The sequence below is a fragment of the Orycteropus afer genome, unplaced genomic scaffold, assembly GCF_000298275.1.
Source record: "Orycteropus afer afer isolate SDZICR_OR568_19922 unplaced genomic scaffold, OryAfe1.0 scaffold00066, whole genome shotgun sequence".
Lineage (NCBI taxonomy): Eukaryota > Metazoa > Chordata > Mammalia > Tubulidentata > Orycteropodidae > Orycteropus > Orycteropus afer.
In genome coordinates, this window is record NW_006921653.1 from 12,847,033 (window position 1) to 12,864,203 (window position 17,171).

Below are 17,171 nucleotides of genomic sequence, written 5' to 3' on the forward strand. Positions count from 1 at the left end.
AAAAAGTCCCACACTTTAGTCCTTGAATATGAGTTACAGTATTGCCAAGAATGTTTTAAAGGCAATGACAAAGTTCTGAACAAACATTAGGCTCATGAAGAAATCAATTGGTAAAATTTATTTTATTAAATACTGTTGCTGGACATCAAATGAAACCAATGCATATATTGTCAAAGAATAATTATTCTCCCAGGTAGATCACCTTAGGTGAGACAAGTCCTTAATATGTGGAGAATGAATAAATAAACTCCTGGCACATGTGGGAGACACACATGGCAGAGAAGCCTTCAACAAGGTTTTGTTTTCTTGATTAAGAAAATCTCATGCTATGGATGATGGCACATTTTGATTTAGCAAATGATTACTTTGTGTGCCATAACGAAGCCTGGAAATGGTGTGCTGGCATTAGCACTGAAGGAATATCATTTATATACAGACAGCAAGGAAGGTTATTGCTACAGGAAAGCAGCTATAAAAAGCTTTACTCAGAAAATATTCTTAGTATTCAACAAAACACACCTTGTGGTTTTTATGTTGAAGGGACAAGTAAAATATACGTACATCATGAAATTTCAGCCATGTAATTTAGCCATATTTAGCATCCTGGGAAAAAGAAGTAAGCAGAAAATTAAGGTTTTTTTTTTTTTTTTTTTTTCACTACACTACAGTAAGATGTATAATTATTTATTTCTATAATCCAAAATTTTAAAACAAATTCTTTGAACACATATGCTCTTTCTCATAGTCCCCATTTCCCTGAAACCCCATTATTATAAAGTTCTTCAAGTAATTGTTTCCCTCTCTTTGCTTTCTCATGTTCTCCCAATAAAACTCACACCAAGCCCACTGCCATAGAGTCAATTCCAACTCATACCAATCCTACACCATAGAGTAGAACTTCCCCATTAGGTTTCCAAGGCTGTAATCATTATGGAAACAGACTGCCTCATCTTTCTCCGACAGAGTGACTGCTGGGTCTGAACTGCCAACTTTCAGTAAACAGCTCAACGCTTTTACCACTGTGACATCAGGTTTCCTGTTTTCCCAATACCCTACTCCAAATGAATTTTTATTCACACTATTCAGTGAAGTTAATTATTGTCAGTGATAAAATAGATTTAATCCCAGAAAGCTCAAAACTTTTAACATTTCTTAATAAATTTTAACTCAAATGAATTCCTGTCATCATTATTTTTTTTTATCAAATAATTTTTTAACATGATTGTTATTATTACTAGGTGCTGTTGAGTTGGTTCCAACTCATAGTGGCCACATGTGCTACAGAAGGAAACACTGCCTGGTCCTGAACTATTCTCAAAATCATTGCTATGTTTGAGCTCATTGTTGCAGCAACTGTGTTAATCCATATTGTTGAGGGTCTTCTGTTTTGCTGACCCTTTACTTTAGCAAGGAGCTCTGGTGGCATAGTGCCTAAGACATTTGATTGCTAACCAGAGGGCTGGTGGTTCAAACCCACTAGCCACTCCTCAAGAGGAAGACTGGGCAAACTACTTCTGTAGAGATGCTGGTTTGGAAACCCAAAGAGGGGTCACTATGAGTTAGGATTGACTAGACAGCAGTGTGTTGAATTGAGTTAGTTTAGCACGCATGATGTCGATCATGGAGTGAACTGGGTCCCTCAAAATTATGGGTCAACTTGGCAAAGCCATTATTCTTAGTGGTTTGGCACTTATGTAATTTTACATTTTGGCAGTTATTAATGATGTATTCATCCCCAGGATGTGGTCTGAAATGATCAGCTGGCCAACTGTAGGGGCATTAGGGTGGGATGCAGCACCCTTACTCAGATCGCTGTCCTGATCCAATGAAAAGGTAGTTTCCTTGGAGTGTTGCCTTCATCCTCTTTTATCTTACAAGAGATAAAAGATGAGAAAAGCAAGTAGAGAGAAGGAACTGACTGCCAGCAAGAAAGAAGAGCCAGGAGCAGATCACATCCTTTGGACCGAAGGCCTACACTAAAAACCTTCTAAATCCAGGAGACAATTGATGCCAAGACACATGGAGATCTCCAAGGAGTGCTGAGCTGTTGAAAGGGGAAAAGGACCTTCCTGCCAAAACAACATAGAAAGAGAAAACTTTCCTTGAGAACTGGTGCCCTGAATATGGACTTCTGGCCTCCTAAACTGTGAGAAGGTGCTCTGGTGGTGTAGTGTCTAAGGCATTTATTTGCCTGCTAACCAGAAGGCTGGTGGTTCAAAACCCCCAGCCACTCCTTGGAAGGAAGACTGTGTAATCTACTTCCATAGAGATACTGCCTCAGAAACCCAAGGAGGGGTCATTATAAGTCTGAATTGACTTGACGGCATTGAGTTTTGAGAAACTGAGAAAATAAATTTATTTTTTGTTAATACCGTCACTTGTAGTCTATCTGTTACAGCAGCAATACATAACTAAGGTGAACATCCTTCTCCAGGTACTGGTCCTTCCTGATAACATGTCCAAAATATGTGAGATGAAGTATCATTATACTCAATTCTAAGGATCATCCCAGCTGTACATTTTCCAAGATAGATTTATTCATTCTTCCAGCAGTCCATAGTATATTCAATATTCTTAGCCAACATTGTTATTCAAAGTCATCAATTCTTATTTGATTTTCATTATTAATTGCAAGCTTTCACATATATGTGAGGTGATTGAAAATACCATAGCTTGGGTGAGGCTCATCTTAGTCCTCAAAGTAACATCTTTGCTTTTCAACACTTTAAAGTGGTCTTTTACAACAAATTTTCCCAGTGCAATATGACATTTAATTTCTTGACTACTGCTTCCATGACCCTTGCTTTTGGGGCCAAATCAAATGAAATCCTTGACAACTTCAATATTTTCTGCATTCATCATGATATTGCTTATTGGTCCAGTTGTGAATATTTTTGTTTTCTGTATTTTGAAATGTAATCCATACCGAAGGCTGTACTTTTTGATCTTCATCAGTAAGTGCTTCAAATCTTCTCCACTTTCAAATGAATGCAATCAATGTTATGTTATCTACATGTCTCAAATTGTTAATGAGTCTTCCTTCAGCCCTGATGCCATGTTCTTCATATGGTCCATCTTCTTGGATTATTTGCTCACCATACAGGTTAAATAAGTACGGTGAAAGGATGCAAACCTGACACACACCTTTCCTGATTAAAAAACAAAAACAAAACAAAACAGTATCACCTTGTTCTGTTTAGATGACTACCTTTTGGTGTGTGTACAGGTGTGCATGAGTACAATTAAGTGTTCTGGAATTCCCATTCTTCACAATGTTATCCATAATGTGTTATGATCCACAAAGACAAATGCCTTTGCATAGTGAATAAAACACAAATGTACAACTTTCTGGTATTCTTTGCTTTCAGCCAAGATCCATCTGACCATCCCACATCAGCAGTGATATCTCTGTTTCCACATTCTTTTCTGAATCTTGCTTGAACTTCTGGCAGTTTCTGGCTGATGTACAATCATGTTTGAATTGTCTTCAGCAAAATTTCACTTGTGTGTGAGATTAATGATATTGCTAAATAATTTCCACATGCTGTTGGATCACCTTTCTTTGGAATGGGCACAAATATGAAACTCTTCTAGTCAGTTGGGCAGGTAGCTGTGTTTCAAATTTCTTGTCATAGACAACATAGGCAAGTGAGCACATCGTTGTTGCATCTGTTTGTTGAAACATTTCAATTGATATTTGGTCAGTTGCCTAGTATTTGCTTTATCCCAATTGCTTATGGGCAGCTTGGACTTCTTCCTTCAATAACATTGGTTCTTGATCATATGCTACTTCTGAAATGGTTCGATGTTGGCTAATTTTTTTCTGGTACAGAGATTCTGTGCATTTTTATCATCTTTTGGTGATGCTTCCTACATAGTTCAATATTTTGTCCACAAAATTCTTCAATGTTGCAACTTGAGGCTTCAATATTTTCTTTAGTTCTTTCAGCTTGAGAAATGACAAGTTTGCTTTTGGTTTTCTAACTCCTGGTCTTTGCACATTTTATTGTAATACTGTACTTTGCATTCTCTAACCTCCCTTTGAACTTTTCTGTTCAGCTCCTTTACATCATCAATTCTTCTATTGCCTTTAGCTTCTCTACATTCAAGAGGATGTTTCAGAGTCACTTTATATATCCATTTTGGTCTTTCCTTTCTTTCTTTTTTTTAAATATTTTTATGTCTTTTCAATTCTTTCATGTCTGTTGTCCTGGATGTCATCCTACAACTTGTCAGATCTTTGATCATTGATGTGCAATGTGTCAAATTCATTCTTCAGATGGTCTCTAAATTCAGGTGGGATATATTCAAGGTAGCACCTTTTCCTGGACTTGTTTTAATTTTCTTCAGCTTGAATTTAAACTCTTGTAAGAGCAATTGATAGTCTGTTTTGCAGGCTTCTGGCCTTGTTCTGACTGATGATATTTGAGCTGTCTCTTTCCACAGATGTAGTCAGTCTGATTCCTTTGTATTTCATCAGAGGAGCTCTGGTGGTATAGTGCTTAAGGCATTCAGCTGCTAATCAAAAGTTGGTGTTATGAATCCAACAGCTGCTCACAGGAGAAAGATGAGGCAGTCTGCATTTGTAAAGATTTACAGCCTTGCAAACCCTATGGGCAGTTCTACTCTGCCCTATAAGGTCACTATGAGTCGAGGCAATTCTACTCTGCCCAATAGAATCACTATGAGTCAAAATCAATCCTATGGCAGTGGGTGGAAGAGTCATCTGTCAGAATGGGTCCATGGGTATAGTTGCTGCTTTTTTTTTTTTTTTTTTCAATTGGAGAAATCCTTACAATTTTATTATGGAATTTATTTTTAAAATTGTTTCACATGTTTTAAAATGGCCAACAATTGATTAAATGGTAGCGTTGAAGTGGTTTCAAACCACTCTAGTTCATGGGCTGCATTGATAGTGAGATAAATGATATTTACTGTGAATATTAGAGGGACTCACATAAACAATTCGGAAAACCAAAAAGAAATTAAAAAAAAAAAAAAAAAGAAAATGTGAGAATGTGTTGGAATTATCTAGTTACCAGAATTGCACAGCATGTTTACACAGAAAAAATTGAAAGACAAATAACAAGAATCAATATAAGGAAGGATTCCTGAAATGTTAATGGATAACTACGATATCAGAGAGAAAACCAATTAATATATGGAAGGAATTAAAGTTTTCTCTGCATTCTCTAATATAGCTTCCTTGGTATGCTACAATTAACTTGGGTTCACTAAAGTTTTGGGAGCTCTGGTGGCGTAGACCCTAAGGCATTTGACTGCTAACTAGAAGGCTGGCAGGTCAAACCCACCAGCTACTCCTTGGAAGGAAGACTGCAATCTATTTCCTTTAAGATACTGACTTGGACACCCAAGGAGGGGTCACTAGGAGTGGGAAAATACTCTATGGCAGTAATTTTGTTTTTTGTTTTGGTTAGAGTTCTTTTTGAATTGTGATTTAACATCTCCCCACATTAATTTTTCCAATATCTGATAAGGCTCTGCGTTAATACTATTACATATTCCTTAAAATGATCAACTTTCCTCTTGTGAATTTTGTTTGGATCTGGAATTTTTTGTACTTATAACAAATACAGGATTTTTTTCATTGTTACTAACATTTATTTAATTTAAAGTGAAATTTTTACTTACAATGAATATTTCCCACAATTTGTAGTCTTCTTCTCAGAATTTTCTTCAGTAATGTTGTCTTCATTTTGAATTAGACTTTCAACATGACAATTAATTTTTTTCTCCCCAGTGTGTATTTTTATTTATTTATTTATCTATTTATTTATTTATTACTGTAATACAAAAGGTGATCAATGATTAAGGTTTTTTTCATAATCATCAGTATCCTTTATAGTGTTGTTGTTTTTTTTTTTTCCCCAGTACAGTATGTCTGGTACATTAAATGTTTCCTATACTTATCACATTTATAAGGTCATCCCCAAAATGGACTTTATCCTGATTAATAACGTCACAAAATTGGCTAAAACGTCTACTGCAATAAACACACTACACAACAAGGTGTTTCTCCAGTGTGGATTCTCTGGTGTTCAGTAATATATCTGTGCAAGTACTTAGAATTTTTCACACAAATCACATTTATATGGATTCTCAATAGATTGTATTCTTGGATGGTTAACAAGATCGGATCATTGACTAAAGCCTTTGGTACACTAATCACATGTGTATGGCTTCTCACCATTGTGGATTACCTAATGTAAGATAAGAGTTGAGCACTGACCAAAAGCCTTCCCACACTCATTACACTAATATAGTTTTTTCCCCAGTGTGGCTTCTCTAATGTTTAAGGTCTGAGCTCTGGCTAAAACTTCTATTACAGTGATTCCCCCAAGAGGGTTTTCTCCTGTGTGAGTTCTCTGATGTCAGATCTGAGATTTGACTGAAGGCTTTACCACTTTCATCATATGCATAAGGTTTCTCACCAGTGTGGACTCTTTGATGTTTAATACTTCTGAGCTCCAGTTGAAACTTTTAATACAGTAATTACAATGATAACATTTTTTCCCAGTGTGAATTCTCTGATGCAGAACCAAGACTGAGCTTACACTGAAGGCTTTTCCACATTTATTATATTCAAAAGGGTTCTCCCAATGGATTCTTTGATTGACATTAAGGCCTGTACTCCAAGCAAAGCTTTGTCACCATTCTTCATAGTTATGTTGTCTTCTTTTAAAAATATTCTGATTTTTTTTTCATTTAAATTACACCCCAACTCACAGAATTCTCTTCACTCAGAATCCTTGAGAACATGCTCTGTGATATTGCCAGAACCTTCAGGTAACAAAATATCGAGATCCCTAATCTAACTTCCCCACTCCTTGCTCCCATTTTTCAGAGAAATCTACTTTCATATTGTTTAGTTATTTCTTTTGATATGTATTTCCTTAAAACTATTATTCTGAGATTTTCAATTACACATTATCTTTAATTTTCTACTACTAAGCTGGTTCTACCCCACAACACAACACTTCCCATTTTGAAATATATTTAACCTTAAGCTTTTGGTTAACTCAGCATTTACTATATACATTACAATCATTATGTGACTAAACACAGTTCATCTTTGAAATATACCATGATTATATTTTCTTTCTTTTCATGACTTTTAAAATTTAATAGTAATCCCATTTTATTTCTTTGGCTAGTTTATATATATATATATATATATATATATATATATATATATATATATATACTTGACATCAATATGTAGCAAAATACTTAGAAGCATTATAAAAGTTCTTATTAGTAAATCCAAATTCATTGGTTACTGATTGGTTGTCTTTACTGGAAAACATTGGTCTAAACCTCTGTTATCCTCCTACAGTCTCTATGGTTGTTCTCTCAGCCTGCTATTGCTGTGCACCTAAGATTCCTTTCACTATTATTTCACCAGCTAACTGTATACACACTTGTGTGGAAGCCTCTGGTTCCTGAGTCCCTCCTCTTCCTTATTTTGCCACCTTATTTAGTGACGCATGCACTAAAGTCTCTGAGACAGTGTGCCTGGGAGGTAAAAATACTTGAAACCCTTTATTCTTGCTTATGTACCTTATTCTAACTTCAGACTTGATTTTGTGTATAGAAAACTGAGTTGGAGATCATTTTTCTCAGAATTTTGAAGGCATTGTGCCACTCTCTTCAAATTTTCTGTATGGCTGTAAAGTCCAATGGTATCACATTTTAGGCCTCTGGGTATTATGTGTTCCTTCTCTCTGGAAAGTATGTGTGCTATCTTTATTCTGAAACTTCATCATCATAAGATGTTCTTTCGTCCTTTATTGTGAGAGTTATGCTTTTAGTTTCTAAATGTTTCTTTTATTATTTTTGTATTTTATTTTCTCTACTCCCTTTAATATTTATTAATTTAATATTAGGCCTCCATAATTCATTTCCAAGCATATATTCTGTTGTATTTTATATTACTATGTCTTTTGGTTCTACCTTTTAGTTAAATGTTATCTTCTTGAAATTCTACTGAGCTTTAATTTCAACTATTATAAACTTCCAGTAGCTCTTTCTCTGTTGTTGTCAGAAATTACCTTAAACATATAAAATAAAATAAACAAACAAAAATAATTAAATTGAAAAAAAGAAACAAGAAAGAGTAGAAAACCCTGTTCTTGATTTAAGAATGTAATTGCAACTCACAGCGATCCTGTAGGACAGAATAGAATTGCCCATAGAGTGCCCATGGCTGTAAATCTTTACAGAAGCAGATTGCCATCTCTTTCTTCCAAACCACTGATCTTTTTGTTAGCAGATAAGCCTTTTAACCACTGTGCCACAAGGGCTCTTGATTCAGTGTCATTATATAAAATACCATCTTAATTTTAGATTTAAAAAATCATCCAAGAGGTGAATTATGGCTCTGTTAAACTTGGAAAAACTTTCTAACTGGTAGGATTAATTGTTGTTGTTGTTTGCTGTAGAGTCAGCCCTGACTCATAGCAACCCCTCCTTGGGTTTCTGAGGCAGTATCACTACAGAAGTAGATTGCCCAATCTTCCTTCCTAGGAGTGGCTGGTGGGTTTGAACCACCACCCTTCTGGTTATCAATCAAGTGCCTTAGGCACTATGATACCAGAGCTCCTGGTAGGATTAATTAGGGTGATTCAAAAAGGATCAGTTCTTTCAGATGAGGAATCAGTATATTATCAAGTTTTTTTTTTTTTTTTCCCCCCCAGAAGGAAAATATTCCTCTAATCTCCTGTTTTGGGAGATAGAAAAAGCTGTTGTTGGTTTTCTGGTCACTGAGTAGGGATCATAGGCATTCCCTCATTTAATTACTGAATTTACTTATTTAATTATCTCATTTAATCCCTCTATTTTCAATGTGGCTACCTCTGTCTGATTTCCCCAAACCCAGACCCTCTCTCAGAGACTATCAACCTTCAGCCTTCTAAACATCAGCCTTCCAAAAGACTTAGTGCCTGTACTTCAGGAGATTTCTGAGGTTCCAATTGGTTTATTTATTCTCGATTTCACAATTGGAAGGCACTTGAATTTCAACTACTGTGGAAGTTAAATTTGTATGTCAACTTGGGTAGGCCTGGTTGAGTGGCTGGGCAGCTAGTGGTAGTTATTCCCCATGATGAGACTGGCAATCAACTCCATGATGGAATCTACTACAAGCAACTGAGTGGCTGCCTTTAGGAATGTGGTCTACTTCCTGTATATAAGAAGAAGCCTTGGGGATAGTCTCTAGCTTATGGCTCACTGAGACCCTGCATGTAGCCCTGTCATTGTTCAGCAGCTTGCCATGCTCTGCCAACCTTGGGACTTACAATGGACTTGAGTTAATGGCCTGCTGTGTGGTTTGGTAACATCGGGACTGTGCCATTTTATCTGTCGACCTAGGGCTTGTTAGCCTCAGCAGCCAGTATCTGCCTCAGTGAAGAGATACCTCTAGCTTCAGTGGGCCAGGAGCAAGAGGCAGAGCTGAAGCCCAAGATAGAGAGGTTTTCACATAGTCCCTAGAGCCTGGCACTTTGAACTTGGACTTAAAACCTCCAAACTGTGAAGAATAAACTCCTGTTTGTTAAGGCCATCCCATTTGTGGTATATTCATGTCAGAGTGGCACTAGGGAGGCAGAACAACTACTTAAGTAAGTTATCTAAAAATTGTGTATGTACTTTTTGTTTTCTAAGATTTTGTTGATGTCTCTCTTCTATCACTTCCTCTGCTTACCTTTATACTTTTGAGTGTACTCCTTTCATTTATGTGCTGTTATTTTAATGGTATTCTGGGAAGAAATGTAATGAAATGTATGTGATTAGTCTGCATATTTAACAAGAATCATTTCTTCCTTCTTAATTATTTCAAGTGTCTTTAGGTATAGTAAAGTTTTCTGATGTTAATCTTATGGGCCACCGCTTTTGTAAATCATTTTATGGATTGTGCTGTTCTCCAACTGTGTTAGATTGGGTTCTCTAGAGAAACACAAAACCAGCAAAGTATATATATATATATATAGAGAGAGAGAGAGAGAGAGAGAGAGAGAGAGAAAGAAAGAAAGAGAAAGAGAAAGAGAAATTTATCTTAGGAAAATGGCTCACAAAAGTATAGAAGCCGGCAAGTCCAAAGTCCCTGGAGGAAACTTCAGGCTGGTGGTAGCCTTAGCTTCCGCAACTGCAGGGGACCAAGAAATTCAAGGCTGGCAGGCAGTACACTGGTTGTTGACTCCAACAAAATATGAATCCAAGATCTCCAGGCCGAGCGGTGGGCTGCTCACTCACGGAAGTTTATAGTCCACACACCAGGGTCCCAATCCCTCAAAGAATGTCTCTCTTCCTAGGATGTTCCTGGATATCCTGGAAGCTGGCCACACCCCTAGGGAAACTCCCCTTGGGCAGATTGGCCACTCAGAACACAGTCATCTGATCCCATCATGGGAACAACCACACAGAACTGGGGTCCAGCCAAGTTGACACACAGCTCCAACTATCACAACAACTTTTTGGAATATTCCAGGGCTGAGGTTCAGCTCGGTTCTCTTTTCTGTCTACTCTTTTCCTTGCCAGTGGTTTTGTAGGATATCTATATATTAATTCCTATTTCAGTTTCTTAATACTTCTGTAACAGAAATACCAAAAGTGGATAGCTTTAACAAACACAAATCTATTTTCCCACAGTTTGAGAGGTTGGGAGTCCAAATTCAGGGCATTGGCCCTAACAGAAGGCTGTCTCAGTTTTTTTTTTTTTTTTTGAAAATCCTAGTCTCAAGCTCTCTAGGCCTGGTGTTCCTGGATTCCACATGCCATCTATCTTTTCCCTCATTTGTGCTGGCTTGCTTCACATAAAGAAACCTTGGTGATACCATGATTGAAGCTCTTGGCTCTCAGTAAGAAAGTCAATGATTTGAACCCACCAGTTGCTCTGCAGGAGAAAGATGTAGCAGTCTGCCTTGGAAAACTGGGGGCAACTCTATGCTTTTCTGTAGAGTTGCTATGAATTGGAATCTACTTGATGGCAATGGGTTTGTTTTTTATTTTTTTGCTTGTTCTGCTTCACCTAATATGCACTTTTTTATATCTCAAAAGCAATTAGATTTAAGGCATATCCTATACTGATAGGATCTCATTAGCATAACAAAGAAAACTCTATTCCCAAATAAGATTACATCCAGAGACACAGGATTTTGGATTCTAGCACATATTTTGTTATTGTTGTTGTTGTTATGTGTTGTAGAGTCGGCCCCCAACTCATAGCGATCCCTCCTTGGATTGCCGAGGCAGTATCACTATGGAAGTAGATTGTCCAACCTTCCTTCCAAGGAGTGGCTGGTGGGTTTGAACCGCCAGCCTTCTGGTTAGCAGTCAACTGCCTTAGGCACTATGCTACCATTTTAGGGGGACTAAATTCAATCCATAACATTCCCATGTATATGTTCGTAGACTAAGCTATCTGCTAATCTGTGACTAATCAATTCAATTCCTACTGAACATTTTCAGTTGGATATCTAAGGGGCACTCAGACTAATCAGAATGCTTTTACTCTCCTTCTTTATCAGATTGTTCCATTCTCTTTTTGATTACCTTGTTATACTGCAGATATTTGAGACCTTAAAAGCCATATTTTTTAGACTCCCTTGAAGCTAGGTATGATTTAGGTTCTGTGCTAGGAGCACTGGGAAGTCTCAGTTTCCAGAGTAATTAGAAATTACATCTCTGCCCTTTGCTGGTACAAAGACAGAAGACGTGCACTGGATATAGAGCCAATTATTCTAGCAGCAACTTCTTGACCCTAATATCTCAGCAGAAGCAGTGTGTTCTTTGCAGAGAAAATTTAGTAGTATTAGCTTCCTATTCTCTGAATTGTGGTCAAGGTATATGATCTTGGGACTGTTTGGAGAATGACTTTCTGTTTCTGATTCCTGAGTTTCCTGACTGTGGTCAACATAGCATTTCTCTGGGTACCAACCACCAATTGCAGTCAAGTCAGTTCTGATTCATGTCAACCCTGTATGTGTCACAGTAGAACAATACGTCATAGATTTCCAGTGGCTGATCCTTCAGGTCAAGGCTTTCTTCCAAGTTGCCTCTGGGTGAACTCAAACCTCAACTGTTTGGTTAGCAACCAAGTGCATTAATCATTTGCACCACCAAGAGATGCAAGACCAGTTCTTTTTCATTGTTTCAGAACTCATTCTTGGAGAACAAATTTAAAGGTTGCTACTTCCATATTTCTAGTGGTTTGGGAGAATGTAATTTCACAATTCCTTCTGCTTAAAATAGTTAGTGAATTCCTTTGTTCTCAAATAAACCTGCTTGACACAATAGGGATATCTATAAGATAGGATTGATTGTTCAAAAATTGAAACAGATAAACATTACAGGTGCCCATGATAATAATACTCATTTTATAGGTTAAGAGGTATTAAATCTACCTTTTCTGAATATTTTAACAAGTGAAATATTTTAAAAGTACCAACTTTTATATTAGTTGCTTAAAATATTTTAAAATATTAATTTCCTTTTGGTACTTATCATAAGTTCTGTAGAAACATTATAATTTCTTTCTGTATTTGAGTTTATGCTTGTGTCAAATATAAGGTAAGAAACATACTTCAATGGAGTAATACAATAATTAAAGAACTCAGAAGATTTCAAAAGATGTGAAATAGTTAATTTAGAGTTGAACAAAGTTTTATATTTCTGGTTAATACTAGGCACAAAAGAAATGCAAATGATTAGCAATGCTGAAATGTAATAACAGCGATGAACTACGATTGCTTTAGTGGTTATACATCCAAATATGCTTAGGAAATTAACACAAGTTCATTTCCATTTCAAAGATGGTGAAATCAATAGAAAAAAACAATTTTATTGAAATTACATAGTAGATAAGTCAATAATTAATTCTATGAATTTTTTTGTCTCAGAATGTATCACATCTGTAGAAAGCCTACAGTTGTGCTACTAATAAGGAATTAAAGTACAGATGAGTGGTTTAATATTTTCACATGCTATTTAGGCTTTCTCAAAGAGGGATCAAATTATTTTCAATTGTAAGATTTTATCCCCTCAGTTTGCCCAAGTAGTTTATGAAATCATTACAAGTGAGGCTAAGCTAGGAAAGAAAGGAAAAGTCTCTTAGCAAAATAGAGCAAGGATCTTTAGATGGATTTCCACCAGCAGGGGTCCTAATTTTATCATAATTCACTTACAAATCCCATGGTGAGTTTTATGTGAACAATATGAATTTAATTTTGAAATAGTTAATAAAATTTCTTATTAAAAAGTATGATAAAAATATATAAACTCATAAAATAAAACAAATTTCATCATCTTTTTTCCACAAATGATAACCAATGCTAAGAGTTTATACTTTATTTTACCTTTGTAAAGATGGTTTTAAAAATATAGGATTTGAAAACACAGGATACTGAATATAGTAGTTTGAAACAGCATTATTTATTTATAAAGATACTCTGAATGCTTTTCCTTTGACAGTAAATACTCTTCTAGAATATTTTACTTCCTTTGAGAAATATTAATATCTTTCTTTTTTTGTATTACAAATAAGGAAACTAAGAACACGGTCAAATGTATTGTGACATTTATACTTTAGAGAATGAAAATTAAAATGTTCTTGTGAATAACTGATTTAACTATTTAACATAAAGTTATTAGTGCATCAACTATTGAGCTTATCCTATCAATATTCAATCAAAGGTAAGTATTCAGCAACATGAAAACAAAATGTAAGCTTTGTTTATGTGTGTGTGCATGTGTGTGTGCCTGCATGTACTTAAATATCTGTATGTGTGTCTACCTGCTGTATTGAATGTAAAATAGTTTTAGAATTCATACATATAGCATTTGAGTCTCAACTATATGCTTTCTTGTGTGGTCCTGTAAATATAAAATATACCTTGATAATTTTTTGAGAATGAAATACACACACATATATACATACTGCTGGTTTGGGGATGGCAGGTAATGGACACAGTCACTTAGTGATAGTGGTTAAACATTTCAATGTGGTTTGAAGTTAGTTCCTTGAATCTTATATATGTAATATCTCTTAAGTAAGATTTAAAAAAAAATAGTTTCTTTTTAGTCAGTAACTGCTTAAGAAATAAGTCCTTTAAAGGATATGATAATTCTTGACCAGAAACTAGAAATCTTCAATGAAGAGTAGAATATGAAACAGTTTTATTTTGAATGTGTATTGTGAATAGTTCCATTTGATGAACTATATAGAATAAAATACCTATTTATAAACTGTTCTTAAAAGCATCTCAGTGTAAAATTGCTTAATAAAGTAAGAAATAAAACTTTTGTGAATATTTGAAAATTAATTTGCTTCTAGTGTGAACATATGTACTAGGAATTCTTAACTACCAATGAAAATAAAAGCTTTAATAAAAGTCAGGAGTCAGGAGGCCCTATCTAGCAAATAGTAGATATGTACTATTTTAGCTACTGAGTGGAAATGAGCTAAATAATTAAAGAAAAATGTTTCTTTGTATAACATGAGTTCAAAACAGCATTTGCATCCATCATCCTCATTGCAACAGAAATATTTCCACAGCAAGACAGGACCTCTTTAACAGGTGTTACAAGGTGGAGCACTTGAGGCAGAGAAAGCACACATTACTGGAAGAAATATCTTTGTAAGCACCCATACATGAAGTGGAGTAGCAACCATTAGGAGGCAAGGCAGCCTGTGACAGACTGAGCCTTTCACTTTTGTATGTATAGCCTTATGATAAAGTTGTGACTGCTGTACCATTCCACAAGAAAGTGTTCATTGCTTTCTCATTGGCATCCCTAATAAATCATAGGTTGGGATTGGAGCAAAACCTTTAAAAATGTTTTAATAAGTTTATTGTGTTGAAAGTGTTGTGTTTTCTGTTTGTTTCTATGCTTTAGATGCTGCATTTTAAATTTTAGTTCAATAAAAACATAATAGACTCTCTCCAAACTCTGCAAGTTATACATTTCACTGCAAACTCAGTATGATTGTTTTTAATACCATTGCACAACCTCAGTCTCAAGAAGTCATATGCACATTCAAACCATATCAAATGCATTGTTCATTTACCTATGTCATGTCTTTAATTTTGGAAGGTTCTCAGCTTTGTATTAAAAAAGAAGAAAATTATTCTAATGACTGCATACTAAATAGTCAGAAAATGTGAGATTGAATAAAATGATTAAAAAAATAATGCCAAATGACCTGCTAGGAAGTAAAGTGGTGTATGAGTTTGAGGGATATCCTCATGCTGATAATGAAGTGTAAATATTGCCTGACAAGTGGGATGTGAAGTTTTCACAGACCACTGACAGATCTGTGAAAGAATTCCTCAATGGATATAGATGGATATAGAGAGTAAATGAAGTGGTCATGGTAGGCTCATTTAAATATAATAAAGTTGACATACTTACCAAAAGCTAGTTTTTATTTTCACAATGCTATCAAAGTGGTACTAAATCCCAGGTTGTTAGCCAACATCACCATTTATATATGCATGGCTTCCGGAACCAAGTCATTCAGTGGTTCTAGAACACAGAATACATAAGCATAAATGTTGGAAAGGAGGCAGACAGCTTTCTGATGGGGCCCTCCTCCTTTCAGTTCTCCAAATTCTGGTTTCCAGATGCCTCACTTTTTGCTTTATGATTTCCCATCTTTTTCACCAAGTGCTTCATCTTCTTCTACTTAAGTCACTCTGCTGTAAATAAAGCTAGTTCCTTCTTGCTGTATAACCAAAAAAAAAAAAAAAACAACTCACTGCCGTGGACTTGGATCCAAGTCATAGCGACCTCTCATTGGATTTCTGAGGTGGAAAATTGCCCAGTCGTCCTTCTGAGGCGTGGCTGGTGAGTTTGAACCACCAGCCTTCTGGTTAGCAGTCAAATGCCTTAGACACTACATGGAGCAGCATCATTATCATTAACTTAATTAATTCCACAAATATTTATTGAACACCTATTATGGCCCATAGGTGACACAAATGGTTAAATGTTCAGCTACTTATTGAAAGATTGGTAGTTTAAGTCCACCCAGAGGCATTTCAGGAAAAAGGAAAAAAAAAACAACAAAAAAAAACAAACTCACAATCTTCTTCTGAAAGATCACAGCTTTTAAAACCCTATGGAGTATAGTTCTACTCTGATATCCTGTGGTCACTATAAATTGAAGGCAACTGGACAGCAACTGTTTGGGTATTTTGGTATTATGAGCTATATGTTGTGCTAGTTTCTTGGGTTACAAGACTGATGAGGTTAAGTGTGGTGTATTTTATGAAAATTATTTTAATAACTTTATAAGTGAATTTTGTATTTATAGAACTCATTAAGGATTTAAAGGTATTAATTAGTTTTTTTTTTATGTAAGCAGATGCCTGAAGGGTTGGAGAAAATGTGACAGATTTGACTTGTTAGTGAGTTTGTAATCAGAGAAAAAAGGTCAACACTCCCTGATAGAAGGAGAATGCCTAATTTTTACATAATATAGAAAGATGATTCTATAAACCTTTTCTCACCTCTACACAGCCTCTCAGTCTCCACCCCTTTCTACTCTCAAACTCCTTAGGTCCTGTGTGCTTGATGTCACAACATAAAATTATTATTTTCCCCATTCTGCTTCATTGCCATCTCACTTTAATTGGTAAGCTCTCCTAGAGGCTACATCTCCCAAGAGCTGAAAAATAAATCAGTGCAGGCAGTTTTCCTCTTAAAGTTTTGGCTGACCTAATATTTTATAAGACACAATTGGACCCTCTTTCTGGGTCAGATTAGTTCTTCCTTTTGTTTGTATAATATCTACTTTTCCTAGAACTCTATGAATCAATATAAATTCTCTTATATTTAAATAGAAAAAAAAATGTACCTTACAGATTGTTGTTGTTGTTATGTGCCGTTGAGATAGAAAGGTATATAACATAACAAATAGAATTCCTGCATATTTTACTTAATATGACTTTTTTTTTTTTCAGTGCCACACTTTGATTTTCAAAGATAGTTTTATTATGTATTCCTGGTCTATCCAACTCTGAACATTTAAAACAAATCAATACGTTCATGGAAAGACTTATTCAAGTAATTGATTATGGAGTATGTGTGGAATATTTTATTGTTTAGGTAAGTTTTAAGGCCATGATATTTTGAAGATTTTATAAACAGAAATG